The 19,468-nt window shown below is 45.1% G+C and overlaps 1 non-coding gene across 1 annotated transcript; it reads left to right on the top strand.

Annotated features, from left to right (window-relative positions):
* Nucleotides 1-15,921: 15,921 nt before the first annotated feature.
* Nucleotides 15,922-15,993, top strand: TRNAC-GCA (transfer RNA cysteine (anticodon GCA)). The gene has a single exon. It is a non-coding gene; the product is annotated as a tRNA-Cys (tRNA).
* Nucleotides 15,994-19,468: the final 3,475 nt, after the last annotated feature.

Raw genomic sequence — 19,468 nt, 5'->3', positions numbered from 1 at the left:
AAGTACTCGGGTGCGGCTGCGATAATCTCAAAAACTGTCTGTGTGTGCGCGCCCACACACGACGGGGGAGGTGGGGGGGGGCTTTGAAGCACTTTGAGCCCCATGGCGTTGCGCGCCGGCCTTCAAGCCCTCACTGCAAGGGCCAAGGCTTCAGTTTGGGTGGGCCAGGCTAATGTTTGGGTGGGCCTGGCTCACCCGGCCCACCTGCTAGAACCGGGCCTGAATCTACAGCAGGAGGCTCCAACCTTTTCAAAAGTGAGAAGCTACTCTTAATCCGTGAAAAGCAGCCCGAGCTTCTGCCTAATGTATGATTAGATAACCGTGCGAAAAAGGTGAAGCCCATTAAACACTCAGTGCTTAATTTGTAACATATGAAGTGCCAGGGCTCTGACCAGGAGGCCACTGCAGCATGCACCACCCATCGCCCTTGTCATCGCTGCCAAAACAACTATTAACCATCTCTCTCGCATGTAAATGTGACAGTCCAGTTTATTCCAGGTCCCCAAAGCTAAAGGAATGGCTGCGGAGGCCGGTATTAGCAATTTTAATGTATATTAGAACATTGGAATGCTGTGAGCTTCATTGAAAACAATGGAGTGCTCTGGGCTTATAATGCTGGTATAAGCCCGGAGCGCCAACATTCCAATGCTTCTTTGTTCACAGCTGTGACTGTGAACAAAGGCTTCAGGGAGCCTGAGGGGATTTCAATCCCCTCGCGCTCCCTGAAGGCTTTGTTTAATTTGTTATACCATTCGGCCCTCTAGTGGCAGAATGTTCTTGTAGCCTTATAGCCCTTTGAAGCTGGGCTATACCAGCTATTAAAGTCCCGCTCCCTTGTTAAAGTCCCTTGCCTTCGGCTCGGCCTTTAACGCTGGAGCAGGCATTTAATAGCCGGTATAGCCCGCTACGGCGGGCTATAAGGCTATATTGTATTCCTAAACAACGGTTGTTCTGCTCATCTCTAAATTAGATGAGCAGTGCCACCAGGTGTTAGACTGCTCTATGTATGGTGTTGACAATTAGGTGCCAGTGCCGAGCACCGGAAACCAATTAAGTGCTGGTGCTTAACACCAGAAAGCACTGGCTAAAATTAAGCACTGTGAACACTGCCCCCAGAACCCCCAGTCCTAATGCAGTGAGTACATTAATAACAGAAGAACCGCCAGAGAAACATGTGGAGCTGTGTGGTCCACAAGAACCAGTGTTGTCTTTCCCTTTTCTCTTCGTGAATCATCCTTAAGAGTTGTCTCGATGACTTGTGCTCTCTCTTAGCCATACCGTACATTTAAAGACAGTATCCTCATTATGCAAGCTATCACCTGAAAGACTTTAATTTCTGGCGCATTGCCCTAAAATCCATTTGTTGATGGCCAGAAACTAGCAGGGCCTTAACCATCAAAGGTTACATTAGGTATGTGCTCACTTCATAGTGCCCTGCAAGCAAACATTCTATTGCAGCCATCCCTATTCCCATAAGTATATCTCTCAGGCGAAGATGAATCACAAATAAATAAATGAAGATATTGCTTTAGGAAATTAAGCACCCTTCAAGAAGAAAAAGGAAGAAAGAAAGAGAAAATGCAAGGAAAGAAAGGAGAGAAAGAAAAAACTTCAGAAAGAAGGAGAAAACGAAAGTAGCAATTATTAAAAAAGATGATGGAAAGTAGGAAAGGAAATGATGAAAGGAGGAAGGAAGAATAGAGGGACAGAAAAGAGGGAGGAAGGGAAGGAGAGGAAGAAAATATGGAATGTGAAGTAGGCATCAAGAAAGCAGAGAAAGGAAGGAGAGAAGTGAAGGAAGGAGAAAGAAAGGAAGAAGGAATAGTAGAAAGAAGGTGACATAGGAATAAAAGAAAAACAAATGAAACAAAGAGGGAAAGAAAAAGGAGCAAAAGAGAGAAGAACGTGATCGCAGAAATATAGAAGAAAAGGAATACTAACATTGATTAAAATACAAAACAAAAGAAAAGAAGGAACAAAACAAAGAAAGGGAAAGAAAAATGGACAAATGGTAGAAGAGACAAAGGAACAAAGGTGAGATAAAAAGAAAGAGAGAAGGGTAGATGCAAATTATCAACAAAGAAAATAAAGAGACAGTGTGAGAGCAAGAAAAAGAAAGAAAGTCAGAGAAGAAAGAAAAGTTAGAACGAAAGAGAAAGAAAAAACAAGAGGAAAAATAATGTAAATAAAGGCTCAGAAAGAAGAAAAAATGATTGACAAAAAGAGAAACAAAGCGAAAAAAGAAAAAGAAAGGATAAAAAGAAGAGAAAACAGAGTAAAAGAAAGAAACAGAAAAACAAGGAAAAGAAAAATGAATGAACAGAAAAAAGAATTGAACAATAAAGAGAAAGGAAGGACTAGAAAAAGAAAGAAAGAGAAAGGAACAAATAAAATTATACTTTAAAATGTAAGTACAGTTAAAATAGTGTCCTTTGGTGCTGGTGTACATAGTTTGGGCAGAATGTAGTAATTGTTAAAGTCAGTGACATTTTTTATTTAAGAAGAGAGAAGCAGTGGAATAGCTGGGGGGGGGGCGGACTGCCCCAGGTGGCTCGTGTTTTGGGTGCGGCGGGTGGCCCTTCTCTTACGCGTCGGCCTCTTACCTACAGCCGACGCAAGAATCGGCAGCACCCTCGCGACCCCTCCACTCTTACCTGCAGCCATCTCGGGGGCCTGAATCCCCCCCAACCTGCTCTTTGATCAGGCCGCCGTGGGCAGCCTAAGACCCAGCTACGCCACTGGGGAGAAGGATGCATATTGCTCCTGCACAGCCACCTTTCTTGGCCTTATAGCTGCATATCCTGAAATGCAGTGACAGGCAAAGAGCTACTTCAAGACAGACTGCGATCTACTGGTAGCTCGCGATCGACCTGTCGGAGTCGCCTCATGTACAGCCTGCAAGTTATCAGCACCCTCTGTGTCATTAGAAGAGCATGTTTCCACTCCTGGGATTTTTGGGGTACAAATCTTTGCTAACAGTGTCTTATTCCAATTAAGTGGAAAAAAATGAAGATCAGAACTCCCAAAATGTTTCGGAAGATATAAACTTTCCAACCCTACTGATATAGGCAGTAGGCCACTATGCTTTCACTGGAACTACATCTTGATTGATTGGAGTCACTCTACAGCTGTTTAAAACAAGCATTGGCATAGCCAATAGGTCTCGCCTTTGGGACCTTATAAGTGTTTAGCCATGCAACAGTTGCATAGCTAAATACTTATAAGGTCCCAAAAGCGAAACCTATTGGCTATGCCAAGCGGCCGTGCGGCCGCGAAAGTGATCACGATAGCGATCAAACATCAAAGCGGCCGTGCGGCCACGAAAGTGAAAGTACTCGCGTCAAGCGCGGCGCACGCGCCCGCGCACATGCACTGTAGGTCTACACTTTTTGGAGGCCTCTCAAAAAGTCTCGCCAGACCAGCGCATGCGCTGGGTCAAGCGAGACCTAAAAAGCTGAGAATTGAACCTGTTACGAGGTTAACATCCTGATACAGTGGTTCTTAACCTGCGGTCCGGAGACCCCTAGGGTTCAGTAAAGCCTACTCGAGGGGTTCGTGACTGCTTAGAAAGTGAAAGAACATTAACAGGTTTATAAGGGGTATATAGAAAAAGAAGCAACATTGAAAATTTCAAAATGTTCTGCAAATAAGAAAGAATGTGAAATTGGAGTAAAACATGTAATTAGTATTGTCAGATTGATTCGTGAGAGCAGTGCACGTGCATCAAACAGAATATAGCGTGGAGGATGAGTGGCCTCAGTTGCATTTAGAAAAGCACCAACATTCCCATAAAATTTGAAATTTCGATTATTTTTATATTTGTTTGTGAATTAAATAAAACATTTCATCATTAGTGTATTGATTTGATGAATGCTTGTTTCTGTCTATTTAGTATTTTGTTTTTCAGTTGAAATCATCAAACCTGCTTATGCAGGGGTCCAATGCGTCCAGTAATGACTTAGTGGGGGTCCCCTGATTCTAATAATGATTCAGTGGGGGTCCCCAGGCTCCAGTAATGATTAAGTAGGAGTCCACAGAAGTCCACAGGTAAGAGCCACCCTCCTAATGCATTAAGACATTTCTAGTGGCAACAAAACCAGTTTGACCAACACTAAAAATAGGGGTTTGTAGACTGAAAGCCCAGGACTGGAGCCCAGTGACTCTGCTGACATGGAATCAGCTGGTCACTTTAATCCAGCGGATGACAGAGTAGTAGGATGCCCTCCCCTCAGACCCCATCGCCTTCTCTGATGAGAAAAAAACATGGAATTTGGCGTCCTTCCCTAGCTTGCTGCAGTACAATGACAGACCCTTTAATTGCAGATAATTACACAGAAATATAGACAGGAACAAATGACTAACAACATGCAGTGAACAACACTCTTACATTTCCCTGATCCATACAGGTGTCTCTGTTGCTGCTCTCACTGTCCCGCCTGCTCCTCCAGAGAAATTAATTAAGTTTGTGCCGGCCCCCAGGTCATATGCAAAAAGAACAATTGATGGACAGAACGCAGAACAATGCCATACATTCACCCCAGTACAAAGATCTAGGCCTAAATCCATCGGTTTTTTATTTGATGAGGGGTGGTGCCCTGAAACCGGTCACAGGATGGTTGTTTCTGGTCCAAGGAGGACCTGGCTCGGCAGTTCGTTCTGGACTGTTCCCATGAGGCACTGGGTCAAGACTGATTTGCATATGGCTGAGTCTAAACTGAGTGGCATGGTGAGCAAAAGAACAATGGATTTAACCCAGATCTATTGACTGGAGGAGAATGTTTAATTTGCTCTGCATTCTGTCCATCATCTGTGTGTCTTTTGCTTTCTCTCCTAAAGTGCACCGTGTATGTCTAGACAGACGTGGGTCCCGGGCTCACTGTGCCACTGGATTCAAGCTAGCCTGGCTGATGAGGAGTAACACCCTGAAAATAGTCCCAGGATGCTTGTTTCTGTTCCAGGGAGGACCTGGCTTGGCAGTTCGTTCTGGACTGTTCCCATGAGGCACAGGGTCAAGACTGATTTGCATATGGCTGGGTCTAAACTGGGGTGGCATGGTGAGCAAAAGAAAGATGGATTTATCACAGATCTATTGACTGGGGGAGAATGTTTGATTTGCTCTGCATTATTATTATTATAGTCGGTTTTGTATTGCGCATGGCTGCCCCAGCGCCACCAAAGACAATGAGGGTGACCAAGGAGGAAAGAAAGTTAGAGTTAGGCTGGGAAAAGCCAGGTCTTTATGGCTTTGCGAAAAGCCAAGTGGTTCTGGATCCCTCTGATCTAGACCGGAAGCGAATTCCAGAGTTTCGTCGCAAGACTGCGGAAAGAGCAGCCTCCGGCTCTAGCTCTCAAGACACGGGGGATGCTAACCAAGGCTTGGTCAGCAGACCTTAGAGTGTGCGGCAGCACATAGAGCTGTAGCAATTTGGACAGCCCCAGAGGTGCCCGTTGAGTCAGAATCCTGTGCGACACACAGAGTGTTTTAAACTGGATTTGCTTTTCAACAGGCAACCAATGAAGTTTAGGCAGAACATGGGAAACAGAGCAAGATTTCGGAAGTGCCACCAAAATGCGTGCGGCAGCGTTCTGAATTCTCTGCAGGCGCCTAATGCTGGACTTGTTGGCCCCAAGATAGAGAGAATTGCCATAATCCAGTCTAGATAAAATTGTTGCCTGGATAATGGTTTGACGCCCTTTGGGAGGAAAGAAACCCAGGATAGTTTTCAAGCCTCGCAGAAGCCTAAAGCAGATCCCTGCCACAGCTTTCGATTGTGTTTCGAAGGTAAGACCACTATCGATCCACAAACCAAGGTTCTTTACTGCCTCTTTGGGCAAGGGAGCCGGTTTAAGACTATCCGGCCAGCACTGCTCGGACCACATATCCCGGTCCTTCCCGAACGGCAGAACCTCGGACTTACTGGCATTCAACTGCAAGCAGTTTGCAGCCATCCAGTCTGCAACCTCTAGCAGGTCCTCCTTAAACTTTTCCAGGTTAACACTACTTCTCTTAGAGAAGGCGATCACCAATTGGGTATTGTCAGCATACGACACCAATGACATCCCTCTTCTTTTAGCCACCATCGCGAGGGGTTGCATATAAATATTGAACAGTAGGGGGCTCAGTATTGAGCCCTGAGGCAACCCCTGTTTCAAGGCAAACTCCTGCGACTGGAAAGGTGGCACCAGGACCTGGAAAGATCTACCCTCCAAGAAGGACCAACACCAGGCCAGAGCCAATCCCCTAAGTCCAATATCCTGTAAGCGCTTTAGAAGTATCTCATGGGAGATAGTGTCAAAAGCGGCACTTAGGTCCAAAAGAACTAAGGCCGCAGAATCGCCAACATCAAGGCTCCCTCCAATTTCTTCCGTCACAGCCAACAGAGCAGACTCTGTACTGTGGCGCGCTCGGAAGCCGTTCTGCGAGGGATCAAGGATTGCATTATGCTCAATGAACTCAGTGAGGATAGTGTTCACATGAGATTCAACCAGCTTAGCCAAAAAAGGCAGCTGGGAGATAGGGCAATAATTGCCCGGCTCAGAAGGATCCAGAGACGGTTTCTTTAAGAGAGGGATGACTTTCGCGTGTTTCCACGCCATTGGTACAGAGGCTGAAGACAGGGAGAGGTTGACCAAGTCTAAGCTTACTGGAGAAATCAAGGCAAGAAACTGATGAAAGTGAGTGGGTGTCAAAGGGTCAACCGGCGAACCCGATTTGATTTTCAAACAGAGGGTCTCAAAGTCAGCGGGGAACAACAGGGGAAAAGATGACAAACTGTTGCCCACCCAGGGTACAGAATCCCCTGGCCCACCCATAGTGCCCGATCAGGCTAAGGTAGGAAGGCTTTGATATATCTTCTCAACCTTGTTCACAAAATACCTGGACAGATCGTTACAATGATGATTTGATGAAATTGGATAGTCCCCTGAAGCACCCGCACTCTTCATGCCCTTGAGCAGAGAGAAAAATGTCTTAGAAGGATTGGTGCTGACCGAGATTTTTTCGGCAATAAACTCTGCTCGTGCTCTCCGAATTAATTTATGGTAGAGCTTGATAGACGCTCGGTATTTGTTTTTTGCTACCAAGTCATACGAGCGCCTCCAAGCTCGCTCAAGCTGTTTACAATATTTTTTGGCTTTGGTCAACTAATCGTTGAACCAGGGGTTGCACTGCCCTCGCTTATTCCCACCCAATTTAGCCGGGATGCAACTATCCAAGCCAAGCGTCAACCAGTCATGAAAACGCAAATTTGCAACCTCAATATCTGGTGGCAGCTGCGGCCTGTGGCTGGACCAAAAAACTGACAGATGGCTGATGTCCAGCTTATGCCAGGGACGTTTTAGAACTGGAGCAGGCCGGTACAAGCCCGGCTTTCCCTGCCACCGCAGAGAGAACAAGACCAAAAAATGATCTGTCCAAACCTGCGGAACAGGTGGCTGAACCTTCAGCAAGGCAAGGTTAGAAAATAAAGGGTCCAGTAAGTGCCCTGCAGCATGCGTACACTCATGCACACACTGAGTCAGTTGATAAGCCTCTAGATCAGCCAGAAAACTGGCAATCTCCGCTTTCCCATCATTCTGAAGATGAAGATTTAAGTCACCTATGATGGTGAAATTCGCTTCTCTACTGGCGTATAACATGACTTTATTCAATAAATCTTCCCTGAACTCACAAGATGGTCCTGGAGTGCGATAGATGAGAAAGCCGGTAACAGTGAGGTTATGGTTCAGCATGATTTTAAATAGGGCACTATCACAGTCCGCTATATTCTTCCTAATGAAACTACAGGAGTATACGTCTTTCGCAATGACTGCAATCCCGGCCCCTCTATAACCCACTCCGTCCATCATCTCTGTGTCTTTTTCTTTCTTGACCCCCAGGTCATGGCCAATCCAGGATATATTGATTTATTTATTTATTTAAGAGTTTTATATAGCACTAGCCAGACCAGACGGTATCGGAGTGCTTTTCAACATTTATCATGAAGCAGTCTGTTAGATTTGGGGGTCTCTATTTGGCAGAGGTAGGTATCTTTGACCAAATAGGGGCCCTTGCGTCTAGTCAGGATAAGGGGGTACACTCCTAAAATAGCCTCTGCTCACTCCCTTGGTAGCTTGGCACGAGCAGACAGGCTTATCTCAAAGGCAGTGTGTAAAGCATTTGTGAACACATACAGTAATACAGTGACAACACTACAGATGGACACCACACAGGTTGTATTATAAAAATAAGTATCTTTATATAGACCTAACATAAGGTTTTTTGTGTGCGAGTTTTCGGAGGAATGAGAAGTAGAGTGTTAGTGCTCCTGAGGTTCCTTTTCTGACCGGCCTTATTGAGTTTGCAGGCCAAGTAGGCAGGTTTACCAGTGTGTGGGATAGGCAGTTCTGAAGTTGGCACGCATTTCGATTGGGAGCCATTTTAGCTCTCTGAGAGTGGGAGAGATGTGGTGGTATTTCTTTCATCCAGTGACCATCCTTGCTGCTGCATTTAGAGTTGATCTGAGGAGATTTTGCTGTGCCTGTGAGGGTTGCGTTCCCGTAATCCAACCTGGACAACACCAGAGATTTAGTAGCCTGTTTGAGGTCATTGGGAGGGATGAAGGCTTTTATTTTGTTGAGAAGTTTTAGGTTGAAGAAAGCGCTCTTTGCAGTGTTCTTGATATGTTTGACCATGTATAAGTTTGGGTTCAGAGTGATTCCCAGTAATTTTACGGAGTCGGCCGGGGTGAGACTGCAGTTGAGAGCGTCAATGGTTTTTAGCCATTCTGTGATTTGGGGGGTCTGCTCTTTGTTGGATATGAGACGGATTTTCGTCTTATCTTGGTTGAGTTTCAGGTGGTTGAGGGATAGCCAGTGTTGGACTTCTCTTAGAGTGACGTTTAGTCTCTGGATGTCATCAATGGAGGATGTTTCTAGGTAGATCTGGGCATCATCTGCCTATAGGTGGAAGGGCGTGTTGGCTTTTTTGAGTATGTGGTGAGGGGCTCCATGTAGATGTTGAACCGTGATGGGGAGAGAACTGATCCTTGAGGGACACCCCTGCTTATGGGAAGTAGGTTAGACGTGCAGTTTTTAATTTTTATTCTTTGGGTGCAGTTCTGCAGAAAGGAGGTAAACAACTGTAAGACCTCCTCTTCTGCTCCGACCCTTTCTCGAAGTGCATTGATGAGCAGTTTGTCTAACGTGTCGAAGGCTGCCGATAGGTCCAGGAGTATGAGTAGACAGAATCGGTCCGTGTCCAGTGATTTATAGACATCATCTATGACATTCATGATCGCTGTCTCTGTTCTGCAACCTTTTCTGAAGCCCGATTGGTGAGGGTCTAGAATGTTTTTACTGTCCATGAGTTGGGTAAGTTGCATGAGAACACATCTTTCCAGGATTTTGGCTAAAAATGGGAGATTGAAGACAGGCCTGAAGTTATTGAGATCGTTTGGGTCAGAGCCCGTTTTGTTTTAGTAATGGCATGACTTGTCTTATTTTGAGACAGTCTGGCATGACTCTGGTTCTCAGGGAGCTATTTATAATCTTGGTGGGGCTAGGGTGAGTTTGAGCTTCTGAGCCAGTTGGGCAGGGATAGGGTCCGAGATGTGTGACGAGGGTTTGGACCAAGTAATCATTTTAATGATCTCTGCTTCGGAGATGGGATTGAAAGATTTCTAGTTGTTAGAGGGGTGCCTGGGTAGGTTTTTAACTTCTTTGCAGGGGGGCGGGTTTTCGTTGAGTGGCCGACGGCTGTCGTCCAGGGAGAGCTCAATCTTGGTGATTTTATCATTAAAGAAATTGACATAGTTATCACATAGGTCTTTGGAAGCCTGCACTGAGGATGAGGGGGGCTTGGATGTTTGTTGTCTAATGAGATTGAAGAGTTCTTTGGGCTGATTTTTAGCATTGTTTAGTGCATCACAGAAGAAGGAAGTTTTTTCATTCTTAATGTGTTTTTTTATATTCCCTGCTTTCAGATTTGAGTTGATCAAGGTGGATAGTGGACGGGTTGTTCCGCCAGAGTCTTTCTGCAGCTCTTAGTTGTCTTCTTTCAGAGTTTAGGTCTGTGTTGAACCAAGATCTCGATGGAATGTTCCTGACTTTTTTTTTGTTTCAAGGGAACTATTTGGTCAAGAGTGGAAGTTATTGTTGCATTGTAGTGTGAGGTAAGTTCAGTTGCAGAAAGGTCGCATGAGGTGGTGGGCAGGAGTGAACTTACCCTTTCTTCCAGGTCGGCAAGGGGAATCTGTCTTAGATTTCTCACCCAATGGGGGGGGATTCCTGTGTACGGGGTAGGCAGTGGATTGTTTGGTTGATCTGGAATAGAATGATGTGGTAGTCTGACCAGTCAACAGGAAGGACGTGGTCAATAGGGACTGTATCTTCATGAGCTATAATGGCATCCAGGATTGAGCCCCTGCTATGGGTTTGCTCTGTGCAGTGTTGGATAAGATTGTTGTTGTGTTCTCATTCCAAGGGTCAAAGGTTGAATCTCTCAAAGAGCATAACTTGATCCCAGTTGGGTCGATTTCATCAATATTTGGTTTATTTTGCTCCTGGTGGTTAAGGCCTCGCAGCCTGAAAAATTTTCATCAGGCCCCCTAGTCTCTGCAAGGGTGCACTTTACTGGGAGATTGGTTTTCTGTCTCCCAGTGCCAACCTTCTCCTCTTCCTGGCTTCTGGCTGATTTGAAGGGCATTGAGTTGAGCAGTGGAATCTAGGTCTTTCCCCAACTGGTACTTAGGAAGCATAAGGTGGCCACTGGACCTGGAAAGATTCTTTGAAATCTTTTTGTCAGCATGAGACAAAGGGCCTGATTTAGATCTCGGAGGACTGGTTACCCTGTCTCAACAGTGACAGATATCCCATCCGCGGAAATATAGATCCCATAGGATAGAATGGGATATATATTTCAGCGGACAGCAATACTGTTGTGACAGAGTAATCCGTCTGCCAAGATCTAATCAGGCCCAAGTCCTTAGTCTATCTGGCATGGCATCAGGTGGCTCGTCTCTCAACCTGACCATTTTTCTGGTGTTGTCGCTGCCCAGGTCCAGGATCTTCTTCCCTGTAGGGCTGTGGTCTTCAAACATTTTAATGCCGTGCTTCACCAGTGGGAAAAAAAATCACCAGGCACCCTCCAGAATTTTTCACAATTATTTTATTCAATTGGCAATCTTTAAATAAGTCTAAACATATTTAAAGTTTGCAGTTCCGTTCCATTACTCTTTTAAAAATGCAATCATATACATGATTGCCAAATATACTATTCGCTTCAGGCGGGCCTTACTAACACGTACAAGTATCCACATTGTGACTGCTAAAAGTGGACGTGGGGGTTTGAAGACTATTTGGAGTCCTTTCCTTTTGAAACCTTCTCCCAGACAGTAGCAAAAGATGTAGGCGATGGCCTAGTACAGACCCGCGCGGTGCCGTTCATTTTCTTCTGCTTAAAATCAAAGCACTGTTATCAGCACACTGCCTCTTTTAGGTAAGAGTCTTGCAGTTCCCCCCCCACCCACCTGGGATCACTTGAGGTCCCCCCTAAGGAGGCCTGCTCCTCAGTTAGAAGAACCCTGGTGTAGGGTAATGTGGAGGCCACATTTTTGCCTTGAATAATCTTGTGGGGGCTTCTTGCACCTTCCTAATCAATAGAGTTGGAGTTCTCTGCAGCATGTCACGTGTGCCCTACTACAAACAATCCCACAGTGCCCCTCTCTGACTAATTCCAACATGGCAGAACCTTTCTTCCCCTGTGCAGAGCTACTGCACCCGCCCCAGACGTGTAGCCAGGGAAATGAGCAGCTCCTGCCCTGTGATCGCTCTGAACCACCTCTGGGGGTAGCTTCTCCCCCACTGGGCTCGGTGCCTGACTGACTAGGGTTTATTCAACAACAAGGGGTTGGGCCTATATCTACGTCCAAACTAGGCCACAATAGTAGTAGGAACAAGAAAAATGGTTGGACGTCCTTTTAAAGTTAGACTATTGATAAATAACCACCTTGAAATCCAAAGTAGTTATGGGGTTTTCATGACTCCTTTTCTTTGTTCATTTATTTTTAGAGCAAACACAATAGACATTTAATTCATGTCTTAGAGAAGAACAACCAGTGCTACAGTTCAACAAAACAACAATCACAACATTATAAACACTTGACAGATACTTCAAAAATGACACAACATGACAAAACACAATAAACCAGTCCTTACTTTGACAAAAGAAACAATGGCGGTGCAAATTGTTTATGTTTTCCAAAAATAAAACCTGCCACATACAGCTAAACAACACTAAAATTACAACAGGCTAATGGCCCTGTTTGTACAGTAGCGTCACACTAGCCCTGAAATGCCTCTACTGGCTCACAGTTGAAGAAAAAGTGACGCTTTAAAGCCCTTAGTCCCTCTGGCTAGAAAGGGGAGGCCCCTCACCTGGGAAAGCTTGCTCGGTAATAGAAAGAAAGTAGACATCCGAGCACGGCTAGGAAGGAGGAGAACAAGTGTGGGAGCTTGTTAGGTTGTTTACAATATTTACTTTGTCAATGGTTGTTAGTTGCATATGATAAATAAGCATCATATATGGCTTTGCTGTATATAACATTGAAAATGCTTTAGGTCTTACATCATGATACTCTGAAACAAGCATTGGCATAGCCAATAGGTCTCGCCTTTGGGACCTTATAAGTGCTTAGCCAGAGGTTTTGGCTTGGCCTTTGTTTTTAAGCCATGTAGTGGAGCAGTGCGGCTGCTGCGCAGCATGTTGAAAAGTAATAATAAACAAGAATGGTACATTCCTAGAGGAGCAAAAAAGATCAACCGACGGAGAAGGGAGAGCTGGTCAGCGAAGAGACGGTGAGGGGGACACAGAAAGGCAGGTACGGGACAGTGAGAGAGCAAGCGTGACGGTCAGCCACACAGAAACAGAGGCAATGGGAGAGATGTAGAGAAAGGAGACTCTCGGAGAGTGACGTGGAGTGAAGCGCTTCACCCGGGGATGTCATCAGCCAACCCAGTGTGTTCTGAGAATTGTAGTCATAGCGGCTGCCATTGCTGACTGAGTAGTACCAGTGTGAGCGATCTAATGATGCAGCGACCTAAAAACACACAAACCTGACAAGTACATAAACAGGCATTGGCAAAGCCAACTGGTCGCCAGCCTTTCGTCAGTGCATGATTTGTTTTATCATGTTAGATGCTGCCAGACCCTCAGTCAAAACAAAAATCCAAGCATTCATTATTATTTGTACACATTAAGAATGGCACAATGCTGCTACCTGCTTCTTGGTCTCACAACAGAAGCAACTGAAAACCATCTCAAATTGAATGCCCTAAAAACAGAATTCCTCCTAATAGCTCCACCCGCCCACGTCCCCATAATGCAAAACTGGATCAAACATCTTATAGCACTCAACGTTCAACCAACCATCGTGGATTCAGCGAAATCACTGGGAATAACTCTTGACAGTAACCTCAATATGCAAAAACACATCAGCAGCGCAACAAAGGGAGCAAACTTCCAGATAAAGACAGCAAGGAAGCTGAAACCCTTCCTGCCAGTCAATGACTTCAAGCAGGTAGTACAAGCTCTAGTTATCCCTAGAGTGGAGTAAGGAAGAGTCTCTCTTTGTGGCCTACCCAAAGCTACGACAGCACCGCTAAGAGCTTCGATCAATGCTGCAGCGAGACTCATCACTGGTTCTAAAAGAAGCTCCCACATCTCTCCGGACCTAAAATCCTTAAATTGGCTACCTCTGGAAGCCAGAATTCATTTTAAAATAGCGCGTTTGACGCATAAAGCCATGCATCACAAGGCACAGAAACTAATGATCACTGGTGGGATCAGATCTTCAAGAAGTGCTGAAAACCTACTACTGAAACCGCAAAGATTCAACAAAAAGAAAACTTAGAACCAAACTTTTTCAGGGATGGCGTCCAGAATCTGGAATGCCTTACCCCCAGAAACCAGACTTAACTCCTCTACTGCATCTTTCAAAAAGGAAGTAAAATCGATTCCCATGGCCAAATTCACCTGAGCATGGCCTAAAGAAATTTCGAGACCAAACGTTCCCTCGCTACTAACCCTTATTATGACAAGGGACCATCTAGGCAACCCAGACTCTTTATCTACCCTTTGCCTGATTCAACGGGATAATTTGTTGCCTCATCCATGTCCTTCACATCTAACATGGGCTTCAATTGGAATTCCATAGAGCAGATTATCAAGCCCATTATCGCCGTTTTAGCGGCAGTTTTCTGCCGCTAAAGCGGCGATAATTTTATCGCCTGGCTTGATAATATGCCCCTTAGACCTGATAAAACTAGGTCCAGATTGTATAGCGCTCTAAGGGCAATGCAAAGGGACTCAGACATGACTATTTTCCTCGCTGGGAGCCAGTGCAGCTTAAGAAGTTCACCAGAGGCAGATTTGTATTTGGGAATTTCCAAAACAAGTCAAGCTACTGAATTTTGGACAGTGTGCAATTTTTTAAAGGAAAATGTGTTAATGTTGAAATAGAGGGCATGCAGTACTCAATCCGTGATGAAATCATGGCAAGCACCACTGTGGTCACATCCTGGGCATCGGCGGAGTTACAGGGCGTGCCGTAGGTGGGAGGAAGTGAAGGATACCTCTTCAGGAGAACAAGAGGGGTGCTGTGCCAAACCCCACGAGTCTTTATGGCAGGACCCTGGCGAAAAATCTTTGGTGCCCCGCTAATCCTCCGGGCGGTTGTAAGCCTGCGCAACGGGGGCTCGCCTTGCAATGCTCCGCCCTTAAATGGGAGTGAGTAAGTGGTGGACCAGTGGTTCACGGTATACAAAGGGGGGGATACCCTCATAACTGGTACCACCGATTGGATTGGCTACAGTGCAATTTGGCTCTTCAAGTGGGCAGGGCACCTCTGCCTGCCCTTGGATCGCCCGTAAGTTAACCCACCACGTTGGCATACTTTTGTATGGAATAAACCTGCAGCAAACTTTTCACAACAAAATTGTGTTGCGTGCTTATTTATTCCAAGTGCAGGTTATGTTTTGCAAGTGTGGAGGGTTGCTTATATAGGCACTATGTACACACTGCAGCATTTACAAATGGGAGAGAGTCAGTATTTCCTGCCACGAGGCGCCTTCCTTTGCACCCCAGCCCTCACGACTCTCTCCCATTACGTCCTAGACCTCGCTCCCCCTGTAGGACTCTGATGACTCCACATTATGTGCTCAGCCGAGTACTCCGGGACCGTGTACCTGGCGGCGGTGACGTGTACCTGGTGAAGTGCAACTGGAGGCGGTGACTTGTACCTGAGGCGGTGACGTGTACCTGGCAGCGGTGACGTGTACCTGGCGGCGGTGACGTGAACCTGGAGGCAGTGACGTGTACCTAGCGGCGGTGACGTGTACCTGGCAGCGGTGACGTGTCCACCTCCTGGTTTCACTGGGAGCGTTTGGGGATGGGGCGCTGTAGGCGCTGTAGTCACCACCATTAAACCCCACACACGTCACTCGTTGCCCCTCCTGAAGCATATATGATAGTGTCGCCTTACCCCCTCCCCGGCCCCTCTTTTGTCATTTCATTCGCGTAGTCGGCGTCTCGCGGCGGTAAAAACAAAAACATCCTATTTCCCAAGGCTTTCTGTCCCATGCGAAAGGTGAAATGTGATCGTATTCGGGGGCGCCTTGAAGCACGGCGATGTAGCTCAGTGATTAAATAATGAGCAAGACGGGTGGCTATTGGTCAGGCACGCCAAAGGGGTGAAGGACAGAAGCAGAACTGGGGGACATGCTTGTAGCTCAGTGCTAGAAACCTCCAATGGCTTGAGGATAGAGCTGAGCGGAAAAACCGGACTTGAAGACGGAAATATATATATATATATAACTAAAAGATACTGCACAGGGAGGGCCACTGAGTTCACATATATTGCTCATTGTGGAGGAATAGAAGTAGCTGGGGATATAGCTCAGTGGTAGAGCATTTGACTGCAGATCAAGAGGTCCCTGGTTCAAATCCGGGTGTCCCCTTCAAATTCTTTTTACAATATTGTTTTGCAAAGCATCTGCCTAAACGGAAGTTCTTTGATGCGGAAAAAAAAAAAAAAAATTAAAAGAACACAGGCTTTTTGGTTCATGTTTCCTAGAAACGACCAACAGATTCAAACATTTCACTTTTTAGTGACAAGTTGACTAAAATAAAGTTCACTTTGTCTGATAGAGAGACGCAGAAGGCGAAAGAGAAAGAAACACAGAAGGCGAAAGAGAGCGAGACAAGCACAGGGCGAAAGTGTTTGGAAGCATGTTATCGCCTCCAGAAGGATGAAGAGATGAGTTGGCTTTCTGTGGGTTGAAGCTGTGCTGCTCAGTACAGTGAGCTATCTCACATACTGTTCTTAAGTCCTAACACAAGCTTTTAGAAGTGGACGCACCCTTTTACATCACCAAAGACTGAAGTTTATGTTTAATGTAAGACATCTCGATTCCAACGTGTGGAAGTTTTGTGAAACCTGTAGGGTTTGCTGATTATTAGACTACCAGAAATCTAATTTAACAAGCATTTGCAATGCAATAGGTCTCGCATTTGCGAGAGTTTAAGCTATTGACATTGTAAATGACAATGCTTATTATTTATCTGTTTTGATAAATAACATATAAATAAAAGGCATTGTCATTTACAATGCCAATAGCTAAAACTCTATTTCATTTCAAAGAAGCGGCCACCATTGTCCCAGGCTGCTTAGAAAGTGAAAGCGCGCATAGCGCGCTGAATGTTGCAGGAAAGCATGCCGTGCCTTCAGTAGGAGAAACTCATTAAAGAAAATAGTGCTTACAGACTAAACAAGCATTTACAATGCAATGGTCTCGGCACTGTTAAAGTTAGAGCTATTGACATTGCTCATGACATTATTTTTGTTTGTTTTTGCTTTTAAAACATTTAAAGAAACGGCATTGTTATTTACAATGTCCATAGCTTAATCACTCTCAAATGCGAGACTTATTGCATTTGCACCCACACACAGAGCCACACACACAAAGCCACCCACACACACACACAGACACACAGAGCCACCCACACACACAGAGCCACCCACACACACTTGGAATGCTGTTTGCGTTTTTTTTTAATAGAAAATAACAGAATGCTTTAAACATTATGTTGAAAACTATGGCGCAAAGTGAAAATTTAAATTTGACCAGCCAGGTAGCCACACTTTTAAATAGCCCTTTAAAACATGCCACAGCTATTTATTTTCCACTCTGTTGTAGTACAGCCTAGGGCTGGTGGTACAGTGTTACCACAGAATTCGTTCTGTAGCCACTTGCCTCCGTAAAAGTAGAAGTTCTGCATTACTGCCAGTACTCAGAAGCCCTGAAAACAAGCACTTCTCCATTCTCCAGACTTCACAAACAAGATATGCCATTGTCTGGGAGTTTATCAACATTTGTAGTTTGAAACCTTATAAAAACATGAAAGCAACTCATCACATCCGATTTGAAACACCTAAAATTGCACCACTGTTTCTCACATATATCTACTAAGAAGAGATTGGGAATATTGCCTTGCGTGTACACCCATGACACCAAATGATAGTAGAGACTGCTGCTTTAAGAGCGCCTGTTAGTGCCTAGTAGATGAATGAGATGAACATTGTAATTTTCAAATATAATTATATGCAGATATAATTAAAAATACACGATATCCGGTAGTAATGCAGCCAACATTCCACCAGGTTAGGCAACTACAAAGAGATAAGGTAAAGGGCTGAACACATCCCAAAAATAGTTTGCATGTGCTGTGCAGCGATAAATAAAAATACACGATGTCTGGGAGTTTGACGGGATGTATGCGGGAGTGAGACACTAACATTCCATCAAGTTAAACATTTATGGGGAGATTAGATAAAGGGCTGAAGACATCCCAAAAACACTTTGTGGGTGCTGTGCAGATATAAATAAAAATGCATGATGTCCAGGAGTTCGATGGCGGGGGAGAAGGTTGTATGCAGGAGTAAAATGCGAACATTCCCCAAAGTTATACAGCTGCTGGGAGATTAGATAAAGGTCTGAAGATATTCCAAAAACACTTGCAGGTATAAATAAAAATGCACGATGTCAATGGAGGAGGGGCTGAGGGATGTATGCAGGAGTAAAGCGCTAACATTCCACCAAGTTCGACAGCTGTGGGGAGATTAGAGAAACTGCTGAAGACATGGCCAAAAAATGTTGTTGCTGTTGTGCTGGTCAATTAAGCGAGGGTGTTTTTGCACCATACAGAGACTGCTATCGTAAGGGTGCCTGTGAGTGCCTCGCTGATGAATGTCCTGGCTACAAAGAACAGACGGAGACTGCTGCTTTAAGAGCGCTTGTTAGTGCCTCGTTAATGAATGAGATGAGATGAGCACCGTAAGTTCCAAATATAATTATATACAGATACAGGGATGTATGCAGGAGTAAGACGCCAACAGTCCACCAAATTATACAGCTGCGGGGAGATTAGATAAAGGGCTGAAGCTATTCCAAAAACACTTTGTGGGTGCTGAGCAGATATAAATACAAGCATTTGCAATCTAATAAGTCTCGCAATTGCGAGATGTAAAGCTATTGCCCTTTTAAACATAAAAGTGGGCACTGCGTTAAAGCGGGGCGCCCCCAATTACTCACAAAGCGGGGAAATATTTAAAAACACACCACAAAGGGAAACCGAAAGGAGAAACCTGAGCAGGAGGCAAGGCTTCCCTTAAAAACATACATTATGAACTGGAAGCGCTAAAACTGAACAGTTAGGACTCTGTGTAAGCTGAAGGGTCACCCAGAAGATGTTGCGTATTTTGGAAATCGCTGACATTCCAAAGGGGAAACGTTAAAAATGCGTTTGCTTTTTTGTTGCTTTTCTTAAAATAGGGCGAGTATGGAAACAGCAATCGGCTCTCTGAGTTCGCGCAAAGGGTAATAAAACACAGAGGGTGGCGAGCACAGATCTGCTGGTAGAGTAAGCAAGAATAAACAAATGTAAAAGTCGCACTGTAGATGCGATCGGGATGATTGTTTCTAGATGCACATCCCCGTAAAGGAAAACGGAAGATGAAGGAGGGGCCATCACACGCTAGACAGAGTGATGGCCAAATAGATAATTGGGATGATTGCTACCAGATGCACGTCTATGTCAAAGAAATGTGAACTAAACGCCAGAATGCCATAGTCGTACTCACTGTTTGATGTTGTCCCCTAATGCTTTGCTCAGACTCTTCTTGGCTGCTTCCAGCTCGCTCACAAAAGTCGCCATCTTTGAGCCCACCCGCACGACTTCTTGCAGAGCAAAAGATTGAAAACAGAAAAACACCGCCGAACAACAAACCAAAGTGCGCCCGCTCTGCTCAAAATTTGTTTAAACAAGCAATTGCATTAATTATGTAAGGAGGGAGAGGGTTTTTATTTGTAAATAAGCCCGGTGTGAATAACAGGTGTGGCGACGCCGGTTCGACTGTGTTCAGTGTATCGACTT

Source organism: Triturus cristatus, chromosome 4_1 (genome assembly GCF_964204655.1).
Source record: "Triturus cristatus chromosome 4_1, aTriCri1.1, whole genome shotgun sequence".
NCBI classification, from domain to species: domain Eukaryota; kingdom Metazoa; phylum Chordata; class Amphibia; order Caudata; family Salamandridae; genus Triturus; species Triturus cristatus.
Note: the sequence above shows the minus strand (reverse complement) of the source record. Positions and strands in the feature narration are given on the sequence as shown.